The 22,324-nt window shown below is 31.4% G+C and overlaps 1 protein-coding gene across 1 annotated transcript in view; it reads left to right on the top strand.

Moving 5' to 3' along the window:
- The window catches only part of LOC130444259 (neuropilin and tolloid-like protein 1), a 699,554-nt gene that overhangs the window by 671,750 nt on the left and 5,480 nt on the right, over nucleotides 1–22,324 (top strand). The window lies entirely within an intron of this gene.

Genomic DNA, 22,324 nt, shown 5'->3' with positions numbered 1-22,324 from the left:
GAAAACTAGATATTTGGAAATTAAAAATAATTGGATAGCTTAGGATACCCTAAAAAAGATGGAGCATTAATTTATCAACGGGCAGATGGAATAGAAACAGGTGAAAGGTCTTGAGTCTATATAAAAGAAGAAAGAAGATGACAAAGAGAGAATATACTCTATTTTCATGAAAAATTTTAGAACTCTATGGAAAAAACAAGTTAAAATGAAAATAGGAATATGAACCAAGCCAAGCAAATAAATTTAAAAGTAAAGTTTTCACAAATAATGTGAAATATGTGAAATGAAATAATGAAACTTGCTATTCCTAGGCTTACGGGAATATTATTTGATTTTGGCAATGTAGGTAATTGAACTTTATATTGAATATGTAGTAAGAAATCTATTCGTTTGCTTTAGGGTCAAATTATATTCTTTAACTGATTTTCCGTGTTAATTTCATATTAATAGTCTGCAACAAGTTTCCTCTATATTCCTCACATTCTTCTTAGCGTCTAGCCATTATTTCTATATACAATATAGTGACATGACTCCTCCCTGCTGCGCATTGTTTCTGTATTTTCTCATGAAAAAAAATAGAAGACAAAATAATTAGTTGGAGTGATGCTACAAATTAGCTTTTGTTTTGTTCAATATTATATTGATTTTAATTTGCTTGTTTTTGTGAATAAATTTAATGAAATTTTACTGTTAATATCATGAGTTACATCTGTGAAATTGGCTCCATGGACAAAGTTCCACATGCTTCGCTCATTCTACCATTAGATAAATACTAACTTTTTTTGGGTGATATTGTTACTAATACTTTATTATTCCAAGAGGACATTCTTCCCAAAGCTGAGCCTGATGTTTGGTTGAGGATCGCACGTTTACGATCGAAAATGGAGGCGAAGACCATTGGTTTCAGATGCGATTGTTCAGAAGCTTCTCATGACACAATGGGAATAACTTCAACTGGAACGTTGGGTTATTGCAAGGTGTGAGTTTCAGGATGCTTGCAAGTTTTTTTAATAATGACAGGGTGTAGACAACAAATAATTGTTGTCGATTATGTCGTAGAAGATTAAACGTGGGTGTTTCTTCACAACCCCAAATCTAAACAGCAATCAAAGAAATTCAAACAAACGCACTCGGTAGGAAAGTTTATGAAGATTGTGTTTTAGGCTTGAAAAGATTCATGAACAGATATTATGAAACATTGACAAAACTCCGGCGATCTATCCAAAATCACTGGAGGGTGTTGTGTATGGTTACGTTGAAGGGTAACGATTTACAGTTTTGGTCGACTCTGGTGATTGATGTAATTCCCCAATCGGGAATACATCTTCAACATCGCTAGTTTAATGATTTTAATGACACACTACATATCTCTCAAGTCTACTGTTAAGCTCAATACGTATAAACATAGATACAACTATCACCTATATACATTACTGCCATTTACATTATTTGTATTACATTACTTCTTTATTCTTGTATGACTAATATATATATATATATATATATATATATATATATATATATATATATATATTCACCTCCTTTTTGTTCGATTATCGAAGACTAGTAGTAAACAATTAGCGCTTTATTTAATTATATACTTTGTTTGTTTACATAAATTGCTAATCATAAAATAATAAGCTTTTAAATGCTTAGCAGTGTTATGAACGTAATTTTGGTTTAAATCAACCTTGTCCTCGCGTTAGTTCAACTCAGTTCTTAGTATTTTTTGACCTTCGAGATTAATAACTACCACAAGAGGACGACTATCGGAGGAAGCAGTACTTCCTCACGACAACGGTTGATTGCACAGAAGCTTTTCAAGAAATTTGGGTGAACTGTTATCCCCCGTATAGCCTTCAACGATTATCAATTCACTTCCACACTAAAGGAATAGGTTGGAAAACCTCCAAGAGCGACTATGAAGTACGAGCACACATTTAATGAATTGGCGAAAGATGTATACATAATTAACAATAAACAAAGTTTTTTATTTGTAAAGAATATGGGAACCTTACATTTGGTACATCACATGAATTATTTACATCAATACGTAATATAATCCGGACATGGCTTTCTTTTGTTTATTTGCTAAGAAGGTTCATTTCATTGTGCACATTAACAACTGTTGAACTTTCACCTATCGTTCTAGTTTTTTATGGTTTTTCTGTATGGCGAAATCGTTTTTCACACAAACGACCCATAACAGGGATTAATGCAGCCACTACTGTAAAGTACCTCATCTATCAACCTCGATTTCCATCACAATAAATATTTCAAAATCCAAAACTTGTTTTCGGTGATGCATTCTAACGAGCACATACAAAGCCAGACCTTTCGACGATATGATTCTCACATAAAATATCCCAATCCACGTCCCTTCTTGCAGAAGATCGTAATACGAGGGTTCCTACTTAAGTTTTAAAATATGGCAACACTGATGTGAATTTGTCAAATCTAACATTGCCATCATAAAATTTGACATTGGTAAAGGTATTTAGAAACTGTTGTTATATGAGCGCTATTTGAGTTGTTTACAGAATGAACCAACAGCAGTGTGCCGCTCAACTCGCCTCGACTTCTTGTGATGAAGCAACATCTCGACTTTCGCTGGAATTCCGAATTCAATCGTGATCGCACTTCTGTTCAAGATGAATATCGTGAAGGTATATTGCATGAATATTTCGCTGTCAAAAAGATTTGTTCGCGTCGGATATCGCATAATTCTATAATCCCTCAGAAAAAGTTTGTGTCGTTTTGTGCAAAGAAATGCTGAAAAACTTGCGGTGCTTCAATCGACGTCTATGAGATCGTGACAGGAAACGAATCATGGATCTAAATATATGAGTCCCAAAATAAACAAGAATCGACTGTATGAGTCTTGCAAGATAAGCCAAATCCAACCAAAGCTGTTCTCGCACGAAGCACTTCGAACCAAATGGTCTGTTTTTTTCGGAATAACTAAACATATCGCAACCGTTCCATTAGAGCAACGTAGAACGGTCAATTCTGAATTGTACACCAATGTTCGAAAAAAGTCAGAAAAACTATCGCAGAAGAAGAATCATTCTCCACCACGACAATGTGAGCTCTGACACATCAGTTCAAACAAAAACGTTTTTGAACTGTCAAAATATAGAATTGATTGGGTCATACGCCGTATTAGTCCTTATTTGGTAGCCAATTATTTGTTCTTATTCCGGCAGATCAGAAATAAATTGCGAGGTCAACGTGTTTCTACACTTGAAGAAGCATTGGTGCATTTAAATCACATATTTTGGAGATACCACAATCGAAATGGGATAAATGCTTCGACAATTGATTCAAATGCATGCAAAAGTGTATTTATTTCAATGGACAATATATTTCAAAACAATGAAGCCATATTCAATTATAAATATTTGGTCTTATTTGTCTATCCTGAAACTTAATTAGCAAATATCAGAAGTCTGTACACGAAATATTAAAAAAAAATGAACATTTTGAACCAACGATAAGTGATATCGTATAAGAAGGGGTATAAAACTTTTGGTTAATCAAATATTATTTTGTTTGTCCATATTTTGAAAAGATTCATCTTCGAGGATATATTATTTTCTGAATAATTAGTCACTCTTTAAAAGCACTTCAAAAATTTTTTCCTTGAAAAAATGTTGTTCAAAGTTAGATGAGCCCGAGATTTCATTTAAACCGATGAGATTAGCCTTAAGATACAGAATTTCCAGGTGAAGAGGGTCTTGATGTCAATCTGTGAATTTGTTTATTACAAGATTAAATGCTAATTTCAAAAGACACTACAGAATAATATCACAAAGTAGAAGTTCACAAAACTTTGTTACAAATTTGAGGGAAATTAGCAAACTTCTTTGAAGACGTTTAATTTTCGTAATGTATATTGTACTGGAGAGAAATCTTAAACTTTGTTAACAAAATTATTATTTTGAAACGAATGAAAAAATCCTTGTCGTTTATATGAATTATTTCTAGCTTAATTTTTTTTATTTCAATACAAAATTAGATAAATATGATAAAATACTGGGAATTGAATAGTGTAATTCATGAAGCATGGTAAAATTGATGACTTAGACTCAGAATTGAATAGTGAACGTCTATTTGCTAAATTGATACCTGAAATGTCTAAAAGCTTGTACAGATTATGGAAGTTGATATCGAAAGAGGATAATTGAGATGATTGTGGACAATTAATCGCATTTAGTCTATTTTGAAGAAGAATCACTAACGAAGAAGTTTATATTATAAGGCAGTTGTTAATTGAGAAAAGTTGACATAAGTAAGTTCAATCTCTTGTCCTCTTACAACAATTATTATAAACAGATAATGTCTATAACTATTGAAAATGAATGTCACAAGAGAAAAAAATGAATTTTATTGTTTCATGCTAACATTAACCAACAAAATAAAATTCATGTCATAAATACAACAAATGATTATAATTGTTTATTTTTGTTGATTTACTATGTTTATAATACATTTTTCTATCAGTTATTGTAATGAAAATTAATCGAGTTCTCGTACGATCCAATAATGATAAAGGTTTTTCCTTATACAAGGGATAATGAAGGAAGAGTTTATCAATAGAAAGAACCAGGACAGAAAGAAGCAAGATGGAAAGAAATAGAAACTGTGGATCTCGTAGAGAAATCAACAGATGAAGAAATCTTGGAACAAACAGAAAAGGATATGAAATTAATAATGGAATGAATGGAGAATAAATGAGATGGAATAAGGCAATAATATTCGAAATATTTAAGGAAGCAGAAAGAAGTATGTGTGGAAATTATAGAGATTATAGCGTATAAAGCTTTTGCTAGAGTTGTGAGAGTGAACGAGTGCCAAAAGAATAGTAAATTGATACCAAAGTTTTGAGGACGTTGATAGATAAAAGCTATGAGCAGAATCAACTCAACATGTTGAGTTTGAGGATTTAAAGCTTATGATACGGTAGATAGAAATAGAGTTTGGCTTTCCTTGAACCTGCTAGGAATTCAGAAAATGAATCGTGAGCTAGTCAAGATGTCATTACATACCTCACAGAGTAGAATAGCGTGCGACGAGAAATTTTCGTTCAAAGGGAATCAAAACAAGGAGATCCAATATCGAGAGTGCCTATTAATCTAGCATAGGAGAAAACTGTACGTACATTTTTCACCAAGAGCAGCAATTAGTTGTTTATGCAGACGATTTAATTTCTACAACCAGAACAAAGAAACAAAAAAGGTGATGGCAAGCGCATTCTGTAAATTAACCAATCTAACTAAGACGATTCCGAAAAATACAAATGTAAGAAGAGTCATTGAAAAAAAGGGGAGAACTGCAGTGTTGGAACATATTATAGAGGTTAAATGGAATCTAAGTGCAGAAGTCCAGAATCGTAATCTCGTGGAGAAGCAAATGAAGAGAAAAGAAAAACAAGTGCTAGACCTTAAAGGTCCATGATCTGTAAATGCTTCTGGATTTTCGCAGTAATTTTCTTTATATTAATACCTTCTGCTGTAAAAGCTATCACTGCTTAACCGTTGAATGTTAGTTCCATTATAACAACTAGATAATATTCCCTCCCTATATTTTTTTGTTAACAACTATAACTGAATTACATATCCTTCGTACTTTCGTACCCGTTGGTCCCGTCATCAGATGTCCCAGTATTTTTCCTATGATATTTTTTGCTTCCTCGGGTGTAAATACCGTGCTGATACCACTTTTCAGTCCCTTCGGTTTATTATTCAAATAGGTCGAATCCAATGTAGAAATACAGTTTACCTTCGGTCTCTAAAAACGATAACTTGGTTACTTTGGATATAAGTGTTTGTATATTGGATTTAAGCTATGAGTTCAGTATTCAATAAATTATCAATAAATCAGTGGATATTATTGGGTGATTAATGAATTTAATTCTACTCCAAAGACTCGTTATGACTGATTTATGTGAGTTCAATGATTGCTTCACCATCTCGTTTCATCATGTTACATTGATTTCCATCAAATCGAATTCATGTATTCGTGTATGGTCTAACAAACTCAAAATGAAATCAGTTACCGTAAATTGTTATTTATAATTCAAAAAACCACAGTCAGATCTTTATAATTTTATAAACCGTGAAAGTTCATCTGTGTCTATGCACAGGTAGGAATTATAAGCGAGTTATAAAGATGTTTCATACACTACCTCAAATTTGTGTTTTTTTATTCACATTTTATGAATTTATCGAGGTTATTACGTTACCAATGTTCAATTTGTCAAGGTTTCCTTGTATTTCAATCTGAAGTGGAGTAACTTGAAACAGCTTCAAGTGAGCAAATGGCAATTAATTGATTATTTGATATTTTTCATATGGTAAATAGAAGTAACAATATTAATTTGAAGTTTTGGAAACGTCAATTTTCGAACACTGTTTTTGTTTCTAGCAATTTTGCTTTAATACAACGATTTTATTTATTAGGTATTACAATATAGAGTGCTTTTCTAAAAAGTGTGATATTTGAGCCCTGCACTTTCTATATTCTTATTTTTGCCTTATATTATTGCAAATTAATTTACAATTTCGCATATATATATATATATATATATATATATATATATATATATATATACATATATATATATATATATATATATATATATTACTTTTAACAATTAGTCTGCTTTAAAGACGATTTACAAATAATGGAGATGGCAATCATTCAATAAACCATTTATTAGAATTGTATCATTCACTGAAATATAAGTGTACTATTAAATATAATATCTCAAATAAATGAATATTTATACTCGGGTATTTTCTGTTACTATCACTGTTTTTGGTGTTTATGTTATAAAATCATATCCAAAATATTTTATAATATAAACAGTAGTTCTTAGAACCCTCCAAACATTTTTTAATATCTAGTTATTTGAATTGATATATCTATATCTATTTTTTTTTATTTGTAGCTTCTTTGCTATTGCTATGTACAATAAAGTTCACATAGAGAAACAGAAATTGGATTTAAATCATTTGATATGACAATTAAAAATATCTATGTCTATGAAACTGATCAATCAATGTGTGTTTCTATTTTTTAAAATGAAACGCTTTTAAGTTTCATAGAAATCATCATCAGTAAGGTAAGCATGAAAATTCTCAAGAAATTTTGCTAAATATAAAAAGGATTAAATGAAAAATTGGTTACCGTTGATTTTCTTCATTTATTGATCACCAATGATCAAATATTTTCTCTTAGTCCCCGCTGAATCCTATCAAATGTATAAAATTTCAATGGTGGAAGGCTAATTAAAAAATTTTCTGTAAAAGGTTACATCTTAAAAAGTAAATAGAATAATTTATATTTTTTACAAAATAGACATCATCTATTTCTTAACACTGTCGAAATATGCCACCTAAAAAAGATAACTTAAGTGGAAAAGGTTAAGTAACTAAACATGTTTAAAATCATCTTACCGTAAATTGTTATTTATAGTTCAAAAACCCACGACAGTCAGGTCTCTATAATTTTATAAACCATGAAAGTTCATCTGTGCCTATTCCTAGCGCAGGTAGGAATTATAAGAGAGTTATAAAGATGTATCATATACTACCTTAAATTTTTTGGGGTATAAAACTCAGTTTTTATTTGTTTTTGTGAATGACATTACAAGTTTCGTCCTCTATCGTTGGATACTTATTATAGTTACAGCTTTCGGCCAGATAAACCAAAAAATTTATGAATTATAATACTACAAGGTAATAGTAGATGATAATACTATGAAGGCGACAGTGTTAGTCATCAGAAGGTATATACTAGTACTCGTAGTGCATACTATCTTCTATGTTATACCGTTTCCTTCTGAATAATAAATATTACTAATTAATCATGTAACTGATTAATACTCCATATTCACCTGCAATATTACATTGGATTTTTTATTGTCTGAGCTTTTTAGCTAGTGTTAAATGTGTCAAATGAAGTTAAGTCAAATCCCCGAAGTTTCCAAGAAAATATAGAGACTCCATACGGTAAAGAATATAAACAAACGGATGTTATGGAATGCTGTAGAAGACATTAACGGAGCTATGCTGCTGGAGTTTATTTGTTGAATGCGTTGGCAATTTTCAACATTGTCAACATTCTTGGTATGATTTCTGTCTCTAATCGACCTTTTAAACATCCTCCAAGTGTGTCATCTCTAAGACTTTTATGATCTACTCCGATTTTTTGACACTGTTGATTATCGATCTTCTTTTTTGTCTGTTGTAACCAGTTGTACATTTTCTCATTTTTCTGCACCTTATCCTTTCGCCAAATAGCTCTTAGCATATTATATAGTCGTTCATGCTTTGACTAGGCTTTCTTTCTCTATATTTTTTATTCTATCATTAATAAAATCTCTTGCTTTTTGACATCTTCTTGACATTCCTCATTCTACCACTCTTTGGTTTTTCCTGTTTCATTCTCTTGTTGCTCCACATACTCTTCTCTTTGGTTACTTTTGATAAATTCCCCGCATTTCATTATGCTTTTTGTTTTTCCATTTATTAATTTTATGTTTTGTTTAATTATCATATAATGTTTGAAATCAGCGTCAGATGTTGTACATCACTTATCGCTGATTGATTTTACTTGTTTATCAGTATAAGGTCAATTTATGTTGTATTTTTTCGATCCGGTATGGTCCAAGCTGAATTGTGAACTTTTAGGTGTGAAAAGTTCGTGCTGATTATGATGGTGTTCATTATTGCTGTATAAACGTTCTTCATTGTAATTCGTCCATCATACTTTAAAATCCTCCACTAACTATCTGCTACTATTAAGTTCAGTATTTATTTATTTTATTTATTTATTTTTATGATAGTATCTCATTTCTTGACATAAACTTTGGTATATTGTTTATATTTAGTTTTCTATTCATTATGACTTATACCCCAAACTTTTTTGTTATCCATCTCCAGAGTACTATAAACTACAACATATCTTTGCCTTTGAGATGCGCAAACGATAAACAGAGAGGGTTAGTGTGCGACATAGACCGATTTCGCCCTTTCACTGGGAAGTGAGAAGAATTTTAGTCAACATCGAAAAAAATTTGGTATCGTTGACGATAATGATAAAAGAGTAGAGGATAGGAATCTCAACATTCTTATTCGTTCGCTAGTATAATATAATTAAAGGAATTATGCATAATATGATAATCATTAGAGAGTATATATTTTAAATGGATTAATAGTCACAACACATAGTGATATCCTTTCTACCTGATTGAATGTTCTATATTGTAATCCTAGTCAAAATTCATCTAAATAAAAGGATTAAGTATTGAGGATTAAAACATATCGGATTATGAGCAAGTATTTGGGAAAAATGGATAACCTTTAAATTGATGATTATTCAATTATTAAATGATTATTTTTAAACATTTTTGAGTACTACTGCCTATAGATTATACTACGACTTTTCGCACAATGTTGACACATTCTCAGATTGGTTTTCGCCAGGTAGTTCTTCGATTCCGGATAGATTACAATCTTCATCTTCCCGTTCTGATTCAGTGTCACTATCCTCATCATTTAAATCAATAACCAAAAAACGTTATGATTTGCTGCTAGAAAAAGCTAATGTATTCCATACCGCTTATATTTTGGCTAACAGTTCTTTATGAGGGCATATAATTCAGGTTTCTCTCTGATAACCATGATTGCATCTCGGCTTTTTGTCGTTGGCATTTTGTCGATTTGTTCATTATGATAAAGTGCGTTATGGATAACCACAACGCTCTTTGGCTGCACATTCGGAATCAACTGTTCTGACACCCATTTCTTATAATTATCAAAATTCATCTCATTATGATAATACATTTTTACTGATTTCTACCATTACTTCTTACCTTCGCAATAATCCTTATTCCATCTGCCGTTGCCTGCATAAATCTTAAAACATTGTTGACAATTTCTCTGCTTTGTCCACTCAGAACCTTATTTTTCACTTACTATTCAAAGGCATTTTCAAAGTAACGAACACAGAATTATCACAACAGTTCACTAAATAATTTCTGCACTAACTGTACTAACCGATGTTGACTGCACGAGATCATCGACATTAATGGGCTCTCGCCCCACTCCGCCGACTAATCTACTGCGCATCCAATTCTCAGAGGCAAAGCTATGTTGGTCGATCTGTAAATTCTTTATTTTATATTATCACTTATTTACCTTCATATTTGTTGTAGTGCCTGCAATGTCTCCATCATATTGAATCGTTCTAATATTCCACGAACTTGCTTATAATAAATTTTTATTGACGTTAATACATTTTTTTAGAAATCCGCCGTATAGATCGTCTTTAATAATTCTATGATCCCTTTCAAATTCAGCAGCTTTATACTGTTCAAATTGTAGGAGAAAGGTGAATATATATTTTTAACATGAGCTCTTGAATTTTTTTCGGTGTTTCACCTTCCAAAATCAATTTAAGGAATTCAAGTCGTATAAGTGTTTGTATATTGGAATTAAGCAGTGAGTTTAGCATTCAATCAATTATCAATGAATCAGTGGATATTATTGGGTGATTAAGAAGGAGAGAATACAGATATTTCTTTTATTCTTTTCTGATTAGCACTATTCTATTGTATATCATATTATTTATTAGAAAAGAAATCACTCCAATCTAATAGGTTACAGAAGTATTAAAGTATTGATTCAATTCAAAATAATAACAACTTTGTAAAAGCGTATGTAATATTATACACAAGCGATGTACTAGTCAAAGTTTTCTTGTGACTCTTATTAATTCATTAAATATAATTTTATGTTTTCATAATTTTCTTTCTCAAAGAACACTGGTTACATGAAAATTTGGGGTTTCTTTGTAATGAAATGAAATTTACTTTACATCGTTAGCTCTTCAAACATTAGCAAACAACAGACCATCAAAGCTACAGCGAAGTAGTTCTAAGGGGGGAGTTGAAATTTCAATAAAAAATCTCATTCTACAATTTATTCACGCTACGGTAAACCGAGTATAATTTTTGGAAACGTAAATAGTATATAGTTATCGAGGCAAAAGTTACAATATAAGTGATGTAATAGTTTTCACGCAGTCAGAACAAACTTTTGGGGAAAAACATCATTAAACAATTGAGAATGAGGTGCAATATTATCATTCAACCACAACCGTATGGATATACGTCCAAATGAATCATTTCGACAGTGGAGGTGGCCTTCTCTCTGGCTTTTTCTCTTCCTCTCTTTATTTTATTTTTTTCATATCTCCGTGTATTTTTGTGTCCGCTGTGTTTCTTTCTTCAGAGGTTTTCCTTCCCGCTTTTTTTCTCTTTTTCCTGTTGATTACTTTCTCCTTCCATAGGACAGTCTTTTCTCGGAAACTCTGGTTTCCATTGATTGATGTTTGGGGCTCTCACTTTTATTCTTCGTTCTTTTACTTCTTTAGTGGTAGGAATTCTTTATTTTGTTATCCTTTCCGCAGCTTCCAGTTTCTGCATAAAATTCGACATGTTTGATTCCATTCTTTGGTTATTTACCAAAAGATTTTCTATTGTATTTTTGTTTAATTAATTGATTTTCAAGTTTCCTCTCTCTGAATTTTGTTTTTTCCTTCGGTTTAATTAGTATCGCTTCATATTTCAAGTCCATCAACCGATGTTTCCTTGTCATAGGGCTTCTCCCTTTTTTTAAAGGTTTCAGGCTCCATGCCAAGAAAGACTTTTTCGAAAAACGGATAATCTCCTCACAATGAAATTTATGTCAACAAACAAAATTCTTTCATATTCATATGGAAATAAAATTATTCATAATATATTAAAAGCTGCCTCTAAACACAGCTACATGCAAACGGAAGAAGTTTTATCAGGGTCTTCCCTGACTACCTGAGTTCGCTTTCACTGCACAATTAGTTAAAATTATTTTTCAAGGACTCTGAATCTACAATAGACTGAAATACTATTTGGTGGAATAAAGAGGTTAATCGAAATAAATTGAGTACATTCAGTATCGAAATCAAAACAAAGACACAATTGTCATGAGAAGTTTTTAATGTAATTTCTTGTAAGTTTACTTCCGAGTATGCCAAAATTTTCACTGCGAAGAAGCGATTTCTTCTTACTGCCTTTTTCATTATTTGGTTTCAATTGTTTGAACTTACCAGTTCTATGTTTAAAAATACGAGATTGTTTTAATTCAATTCAATTCAATTTTTTGTTTGGGGAAATCCAAATCTTTTATGAGACTATTAAGCTCCAATTGGATAATCAAATGTGGTGTTTGAGGACTGACAGGACCTGTAAATTCTGTTTCAATTTCAAACACCTTAAACTAGAGAAGGTACAAGAGCTTCTTCCAAATGAGGAAGACATCCCCGCGTACTTCACCGTAGGCTTCGATTTCTTCGAAAAGTCTTTGATATTGATTAAGCAAAAATAACAGTCGCTTATGTAATTGATAGATTCGGGCCATATTATCATTTTAGCAAAAGGCATTGCTGAATATTGAATATTAAGCCAAAAATAACATTTCAGTAACATGAGATACAGCAAATGAGTGGCACCCAATAATTATCCCGATTACGAATACCCAGGTTGAAATATGGACAATAGCACTTATTATTTGAAGGTGTGATAGCCTTATTTAGCTGTCAACAAACCAAAAATAATTGTTGGTAACTCTGAGCTACTTACAGAATTTGACGGAAAAGTGCGAGAGTCTTTAGCACATTTTTTACCGTTAGCAATCAGTGTATATTAACAAAAATCTCAATTTATAGAAGGAAATTTCTATGAAACATGAAACAAAGAAAAACCTATATCTTCATTCATTTGATAATTTGTCCTCATTATTCCTTGACAATTCTCATAATAAGTGGTTAATAAAAAAAATAAGATTCATGAATGAAATTTATTTTGTGAGCACATAATTTAGAAAACGTATTGATAAAATCAAATTTTGGATGGTTCAATTTATTTTTTCCCAATAATTCTAGAATTAATTTTGTTTCGTCACATTTGTAGCCATATTAGATTTAAACAAACGAGCTCGCTACATGCTTCCTGATATTGACAGGCGAACGGACAAAACGAATTTTTGTAAAGAATGCGCTAGGAAAATATTGAAATGACACAAACTGATATTTTTCTAATAACTTTTGAAGCGCTATCAATAAAATTCATAACAGATTTGGTTCGAGTAATTTTGAGTGGTGCTTAGTATTAAACCTCACTTTAACGGTAGGTATTTATCACTGCAGGACTTTACTACATTATGAAGCGATGAGGGAAATGGAATATTCTTTAGCGTCCATTGGAAAAGCATTTTTTACATTGATGTCATTAAGTTAAATCAATTTTATTGCTAGATAACTCGTGCGTTACGTATTCTTCGTGTATACACTATATCTTCAACTACGACCACAATTGAATTTAAGCTATAAATTAATTTAAAAACATGAAGTTACATATTATACATACGTCTAAAAGCGAGAAACCATGCTTTTTAAATGGATGTCTCATTTATCACCCATGATAATGCAAAAAATTACAATGCTTTTCACTTTCACACACTTTTTTGTCTGTATATTTATAAATTACCTTGGATAATTTTGTATCCTGTTTTCTGTCAAAGGTTCTGTAATTGTGATAATTTTGGACTGTACATGGAACATTGAACATGGAAAAAGAATCTGATTACACTCCTCCTAAAATGGTAGAAATTGCGTGCAATGTAACTCAAAATATGCTTCCGGAAAAGTAAAAAAAAAAATAAACATGAAGTTATATGGCAATTTTTGGTTGGGTGTTATACTAAATTTACAAAAAATATGTTTCTTTGTGACCTTTAAGTGAATTTGAATATATGCCCAGAGCAAAATAATGGAGTATCGATACTGGAGCACCTTTAACCTCAAAAGTAATAACTATATAATTTTCCAGTAGCCAGGTTACAGTGAAAGAGAAAATTTAATCAAATTTAATAATTGATAATATAAACAATTGTTAAAATTTCAATGTAATTATTAAATTGAGTAATTAAAATCATTTTCTATGTTAGATTATGTAACTTGAGTAGGGAAATGTTTTCAACATATTCTTTTCTACTCTTTCAATTCAACCATTGGATTTACATAATGTCCTTTTTACAATCAGTTTTATATCATTTTTTGGGTCTTCTGTAAAATTTTCTATTCGTAGGTTGCCAGTTATAACTCTGAAATTATGTCAGTCAGGTTCAGAGAATATTACAAAATAATTAGTATTTCTTAAGAATTTCCAAAAACACAAAATATATAAGATGATTCATTTAAAATAACAAAATTCATTATTTTCCCAGAAAAAAGAAAGATATGATAGCAATGCAGATACCACCATAATACCAGCCGTACAAAATTTTATAAAAATCGTACAAGCCGTTTCCGATATAATTAAGGGGTTTCATTCATAAAAAGTCATTCATTCACTTCGCACATGCCTTTTACTTTCGCATTTCGTGCACAAAAGTATCACTTTACGCACTTGTATCATAAATAATTATTTCCATTACAGAATTTTTTACAAAATCCAAACTGTCCTTAAAGAAGACCGTCCTGTTTTCCTATGCCTGCTATAAATTAGACTCAATTTGTTGGTTTCTTGGCCATTTTGCATCGCAGTTATTTGTAATCACGTATTGACGAGAATTGTGAGGACAACTGAAAACAGAATAATATATTTCAATATTTCACAAGCCTACTTGAACAAAACCCCTTAAAAAATAGTATTTTCTATTATGTTGTTGTCTTCTCCAAATAAATTTCCTTCATACTTGATAAAAAAAATATGTTGGTTAGTCATTTGATTATTGAAAGGAATTTTCCTCAAAGAACTTGAATTTATTCAGGTTACTTATAACCAACCAGATGCAATAGACTGAATAAATTCTATACAATACATTGGAAGGATATGAAACAATTAATGAAACAACCAAATTAATTTATTTGCGGATTAAACCATTAATCTTCATATTTGACGCACCGTTTATCACAAAAAAGTTAAAAGTGAATGCCGCAGTAGAGTAAAATATATCTCATTCAACTGACAAAAAAAAAACCAAACAACTGAAAAATGAACTTCCGTATTTGCTATATAGGAATTAGTGGCAATTATTTTTGAAAAATAATATTCATCATTAGAATGGGATTATGTACTGAGGCTTTTGTTAAGGGGTTCAACTTTTGATGCGATTTACAGGATGTCCTGATGTCAATAGTGAAAAAATCGAAAGCACACTAAGATTATTTTAAAGGCACTGGGTAATTAAAAAACCATAAAACGTAAAATGATTAATAATAACTGTGAGCTCTGATGACGTTATCTCTCAGAATGAATAATTACTAAAAATGAAAATAAATTAAAATAAACAGTGAGTTGTATTCAAAATGTTTTGTGTAAAACAAAAACAATAATTGCCAAAATGGAATACGTTAGAACTCCGTTAGTAGAACCAATCCATCTAAAACAAAGATATAAAAGATACAGTGGGCAATGTTTCATCCAGAAACCTCTACACCATAAAAATTATCATGTTTAATACCTCTCAATGATGTATCAGTAAATAAATCCTTTACAACCACCAGTCGTGTCCGTTCTAAATATTCAAATGCAAAATTAACATTATATGCACGATTACCCTTTATTTACTTCCCAACCTTTCATACCTGTCCTACTAAGCTTCATAACCACAACAATTTAACGTGCTCCAACCTACTCAAAATTCAAAAATAAGAAATCATGACAGTCGTTACACTCGTTACTCCATTCGAAAAGAGAGTAGAGTAATGAATCAATCCCTCTCCTGGCCACAATAGTTGTAGTCACATTTAAGAACAATTTATTATTTTATTTTATTAAACTTTAGCAAATGAATCCAACATTTATTTTCTAAGAAATTTATTGCGTCAAGTTCAAATTTTCAACTATGTTTACATATCGGCCAAAACCTTTGGGGTATTTTAAGAAAAGAATGATGTTGACAGGTAAATATTTCACGCCCTTTATAGTATATACCTATACCAGACAGGTTAATTTGAAAATGATTAAAATTTTTTCTGGGAAAAATGATAATTAGGTACATTTTGCGAGAGGGTAATAAAAGATTAAAATATGAGGTATACTTAAATGGTTATTGACAAGTTTCAGTTTAAGAAAACTTCCTATAAAAGAAAATTCCCAATACACAACTGCATTTCTAGCGCAGTGTTCACAGAAACGTTTACAAGACTTAAGTGAATATTCAATATGTCGATCTTTGAAAACTTTACTCCAATACATAAAGTGAAGACGCATACACTCTCTGTTCGAAGATTACAGGTCTAGGAAAATCAACGGTCTACAAACTTCTTAAAGAAAGGAAAACAACTGGTTGTTCAAGTGGTCCAAAGTCTCGGTCAGGAATGCCAAAGGTTTACATCGATGAAGATTACAAATATGCAATCCGCAGGAAAGTCCAGTAAAGTAAAATACTTTAAAAAGGAAATTCCTATTATTGATAAAATTTTTGCATCATTTTTAGAAGACGGATTGCCACCAATCAGCAGAAATAACCTCTGGCAGGTTCTGAATGAACTAAATTTTTGTTGGGAAAAACAACGTAAAAATTCATATTTAAAAGATTCCGAATAAACCGTGTGTTGAAGGTCTTATTTACGGACGATTAAGAAACTCCGGGAGGAAAGAAAAACTATTTTTTATTTGGACGAGACTTTGGTTAACGAGGGGCACACTGTAGGAAAAATATGGCAAAATAAAACGGTTAACAATTTTAGACAAGCTTTCTTGGAGCGACTATCAACAGATTTGAGAGCTCCATCAGCGAAAGGCAGATGATTAATAGTAACACATATTGGTAGTGACAGTGGTTTTGTTGATAGTGGCCTACTGTTATTTGAATAAAAAAACCGGTGACCATCACGGGGATACGAATGCCGATGTGTTCGAGGAATACTTTATACAAATGCTAGATCTCATTCCAACCGGATCTGTAATTGTTCTTGACAACGCCAGTTACCACTCGAGACAAGCTGAAAGTCTACCTACGACGTCATGGAGAAGAGACATTATTAACTGGTTAATACAAAAAAATATTACATTCAACAATGACTTGGTGGAAAACGAACGAAGGCGAAATAGCTCGGAAAAACATAACATTCAAATTGAAGGACGTTAGAATATTACTAAATTAAAATTAAAACATAAAACCAGATTTTAGCAACAAACAAATTCAAATTCTAGAATAATTATTAAAGTGTACATAGAGTTCGAACCCTCCAAAACAAAAAAGAGATAACAACGCTACGGGCATACAAAAACATACTACCAAAGATACGTGCGTTAAATATACAGGCTCATAGCTGTGAACGATTTTAAACAATCTCTGTGGTACCCAAAGCTATCAAGTTTCTAAAAATAGCCATATGGAATGCCAATGAGCTAACATAGCCTGTATCAAGTTATTTTGAAGATTTGAATCGAGTTTATCATGCATATGGCACTTTACACTGAGAAACAAATGACACATAGGCAACTAATATGAGCATAGAAGACTATTGAGGCTCACTGACAGTCACTATAATATATAGTCTACCACGACATACGATTAGTAGCAAACAATACGAGAAGCTATTTACCAAACTTGTCAATAGATTTATTGCCGCCGCTATTTACCTCGACCTTTATACAATACGATTCAAGACTAATAACTCCAAAATTGATATACTATTGAACATTGAATGAAATTGATTTAGATAACATAGGGCTCTACTACAATGAAATATAAAATCACCACTTCTTTTCATTCTAATAGCTTACACAGATTTTTGTTATTTTTTAGTTGTGTAAATTTACTTATATATATATATACTCATAATTATTAACCCGTTCATTCTAGCCGACTCGAGTGAATATTTTCAAACCCATTTGTTCGTTAGAAAGCATGCTTGAGAATCTCATCGGAGCTTTTTTCTTCTTCTGAAGACTACCAAGAGCGCAATAAATCCATCACTAAGTCTTTTTCGTTGCATCTAGAACAAATACTCTTTTCACTCCATCTTTCTGAATCGACCTAGAAGAACTTTAGTAGATATGGACGCCTGGTCAAAAACTGTGTTCCTTTGCTATAAGGAATAGCTATAGTGGACCCACAATGAAATAAAGAAGGTGAAATACTGAATTTATCCGATGTTATTACCAAACTGAGTATAGAATGAGAACATTGAACCAAATCGTATTAACAGCGATATACTACGAAGTATACTACAGTCGATAATTGAACACAACATTATGGATAAAGAGAAATTGAGGAAAATGTGGCAAAGAAAACAAGCTCACGCTGACAAAACAAGATTAAATAATTTATCTTTAGAGCTGATGAATCCCAATCAATAAAAATGAAAAGAATAAAGAATCGAGCTAATAATATCATTTATTCATCTTTCAATTTTCTTAATAAACATCACTTTGAAATTTCTGAGATCACCTTATGTTGAAATTATATACCTTAATCATTTCTTGTAGTGCCATCTGTTGATGAAACTTTTGTTCCTTATGAATATCACGTTCATCAATTCACGCAAAATTATTTGTCAATTTTTTCACTACATCATTAATTTTTAGCAAGAACAAGAAAGTATGTGAAACTCTAAATTAAAATGTGATGTTAATCAAATAAAAAACAAACTATCAGAATGAATTGAATGATGTGATGAAGGGTTCTATGGGAAAATCGCTGACTTTCACCTACCCTCTAATTCTAAGAGAACGTTCTTTCTTTGAAGAGCAATTTCATATAATTTCAAATAGAATTGTTAGCTAACTGTGTTAACAACAATCTATTTATTGTTAGAAAATTAAATCCAGTGAATTGGGTTTGTTGATAAAAAAGACCTCTCCGAGCAAATCATCTATCAGTAAATTTGTGTTGAAATATCGTGTATCTAAATTTCATCATATGTAAACAAATGTGTAGTGTAATACTATCAAAACGAACCAAGATTAAAATATTTTCAAGCAGCTAATAAAGTATGGCCCAATGAAATCACATCCAACAAGTCCCTTTATGATCATTTCTAACACCGACAAAAAGATCGTGAGAATTTAACATAACGTTACTTATTTTTGTTATATCGATCGCTGTCTTATTACGAGTATGTACTTTTTTCCATTTGAAATGGATAGAACAATTATTGTTGTGTGAACATCAACATTGATTTTGCGAAATTATTTTCTTTGGATTATTTTTGTATGCTTCTTGAAGCCTTATCAACAACTGTAGTGAATAGTCTTGATCAAATGTCGCTTACGAACACTTCGCACTGAATTTTTACCGAAAAATATTTAGAACGACATAAAAAATTACATTCACGCATCCAGAACCATTCCTCGTTACCTTATATCATTGTGCTCAAAGATTTGTTTACTTTGACAAGACTCTGTTTCGACACTTCTCAGCATCAAACCTCTTGATCTCTTAACAGTTTTGAAAAGCAAATCCAAAATGTTACTGATGAACCGTAAAAAATTCACTGGATTCATAACAAAAATTGCAGTTTACATAAATTATAGTAGGTGACCAAGTTATTAGGAATATTACTCAGAATTTTGTATTTTCTGGTTAAGCTGAAGTAATTGGTTATATACCTTATAAGTATGTTTTATTTATAAGTCTCTATTATTAGTGTCATGTAAATAGTTTTGGGTAAAAAAGAGGTTTATTTATGTATAAAAATCACGATAAACCTAATAAAATTCTCGTTAATATTCAGTGCCACCACCTTTTGACACAATCACTGCTTCTGGACACGCTCTCTATACAGACTCTTGCATCTTGCCGTTCTCTCAGGATAGTTTGATTCAACTATTGCTTCATGGTGATCAATTACTTTGTGATAGCCCAATAAGTAAGATCTCGGAAGGTTTTCTATCGGGTTTTTAACAAGGGAGTACGAGTGTCCTTTTTGCTTCGTGGTACGGTGTCAAAACGTTTTAAAAAATATATTCTGCATCATCAAGGAAACATTGACCGAGTTGTGGCAGTAGCCCAGTTTCTAGTAGTCCTTAGTACTGGTGCAGCCTCATGGTTTTTCCAACGATGTGTAGGCGCCACATGCCTGTGGCTGAGATAAGACCAGACCATGATATTTATTGTCTGTTTGACTCTTTCTACAAGGCAGACTAGATGGTATTGCTCACCAGGGCAACGTCGAACGAATGAACTTTCGACAAGCAAATTTGGATGTGTCAGAAAGCATACCTTTAAATGATTATAGTAAGTGTGCTACTTACCGGAATCCAGTCTTCAGTATGTCTGTGTTATTTGGCTAAGTGCAGTCGCTTTTCCTTCATGGTTTCGGTGAGGGTGGCTTTTTAATTAGCTGACTACGTTCTCTACTGTCAACCTCTGTCGGACTGTTTTTTTATCATAGATATATATCAAAGAAGTTAACCAGTTACAATTTTTTAGACAAATTATTTTCCTTCCTGTACGAGGAGAAATGATTCGCTTTCTGCCTCGTTTCCCTATATGCTCTGTTTCGAAAAGTTCATTTTTCTCCATTGAGAACTCAACTCTATTCAGTTGACCCATAAATTATTATGACCTTTGGGTCATAATAATTTATGCCACGTTGAACATGGATCTTATTTACTAAAAAACACTCTATATTCATCAAGATTCAACTACAAAAATGGCAAAAACTTTCCGTTTTCTATTTCATCAACAACGTGAAACTACAATGATATGTCCTCCTTTAAAAAATATTCGAAGCTTAGGATACTTGGAAATATCTACAGGGTGTTTCTATATCCAACCGACAACGCACTACCACAGATAGATCTCAATAAATGACTTATTTTGACATAGGAAAACGAACCCTCACGGGGCCTAGTTGCTGGGATATTGGTGATTAGGTATATAGATATAGATATGGGTGTTCAAAATTTTAAATCAAAATCAAAATTTTCCATAAATCAAGAACTTTTTTTTTCAAATTTGGTGACCAATATGCTCCTTACTAAAGTAATTTTTTGACATGAACAAAGTTTGGAAACATTCAACCAGTGGCACGCTGTCAGGGTTAGTTACCACTTTTATCCCCCTAGTTGCCACTGGAGCTAATTCTTTTTTTTTTAGTTTCGTTCTAAATTGCCTTATAATTTTTATAATTTTAAGTTAAAAAACTAATTTGCCTATAAACAAATGTCCTTAGTGTACGAAACAATCATCGAATCTGAACAAGATCTAATTGCTAATATTCAAGCTGCGGCACAAATAATTCAATCCCATCCAGATTTATTCTCAAAGACACGTTTGCCAATGACAAAACGGTTTAATAAATGTATTGAAGTCAGCTAACAACAGTTTGAACAACTACTGTAACTTTGTCAATTTTGATATTGTTGTAATACAGTTTTGTTTAAATTTTTTGTGCTATTATTATTATTATTATTATTATTTTCATTGCCAATTTTGTTATTATTGTAATATATTTTTGTTTGAAATTACGAACTTACGCTCAATTATTGTTCGAAATTAAATGAGTAATTAATTAATTTGTAATTACGTGCTTGAAGATTTTTGTTTAGAGGCAAATTAGTTTTTTAACTTAAAGAATCAGGCAATTTAAAACAAAATTAAAAGAAGAATTTGCTCCAGTGGCTAAGTCAAAGTACTACTTTAGTATAGAGTATATTGGTCACCAAATTTGAAAAAAAATTAAAAGGCGTTCTTTATTTATGGCAAATTTTTTATTTTAATTTGAAATTTTGAGCACCCTATATCTAAGCAACTAGGCCCCGTGAGGGTTCGTATTCCTATAGCAAATTTAATCAGTTATTGAGATCTTTCTATGTTAGCGCCTTGTCGGTCGAATATAGAAGCACCCTGTATATTTTCTTCTGTAGAAAGTGGACATATTCACACAATGAGCATGGTGAAGAAACTTTTATGAACATTTTCTAAAATCGCGATTCCTGGAATTGGTGTAGAAGCCTTTGTTTGGCATAATTTCTTGTTTGTATTGATAAAGAGCTTCATATTTGTTTATTCTTTGCTATTACTCTTCTATATCTGTACAAATCTACAAAACTATTCATAATTCCATGCAAAGTATCGAATCAAATTTATAAATAAATAAATTTTTAAAAAACTAATAAAAAGTTTATTTGATTACTCAAAAATTTTTTTTCCTTAATTATTAATAATACAAATGTGTCACTGCACAGGCGTTTAAATCTTTTTCCGTCGAATAAGATATTGTATATGTCGGTACTTATTATATTTCTAAAGAGATCAAT

This window comes from Diorhabda sublineata, chromosome 5 (genome assembly GCF_026230105.1).
Source record: "Diorhabda sublineata isolate icDioSubl1.1 chromosome 5, icDioSubl1.1, whole genome shotgun sequence".
In the NCBI taxonomy this organism is placed as follows: domain Eukaryota; kingdom Metazoa; phylum Arthropoda; class Insecta; order Coleoptera; family Chrysomelidae; genus Diorhabda; species Diorhabda sublineata.
The sequence above is the reverse complement of the archived record's forward strand: the minus strand, read 5'-3'. Positions and strand labels throughout refer to the sequence as shown.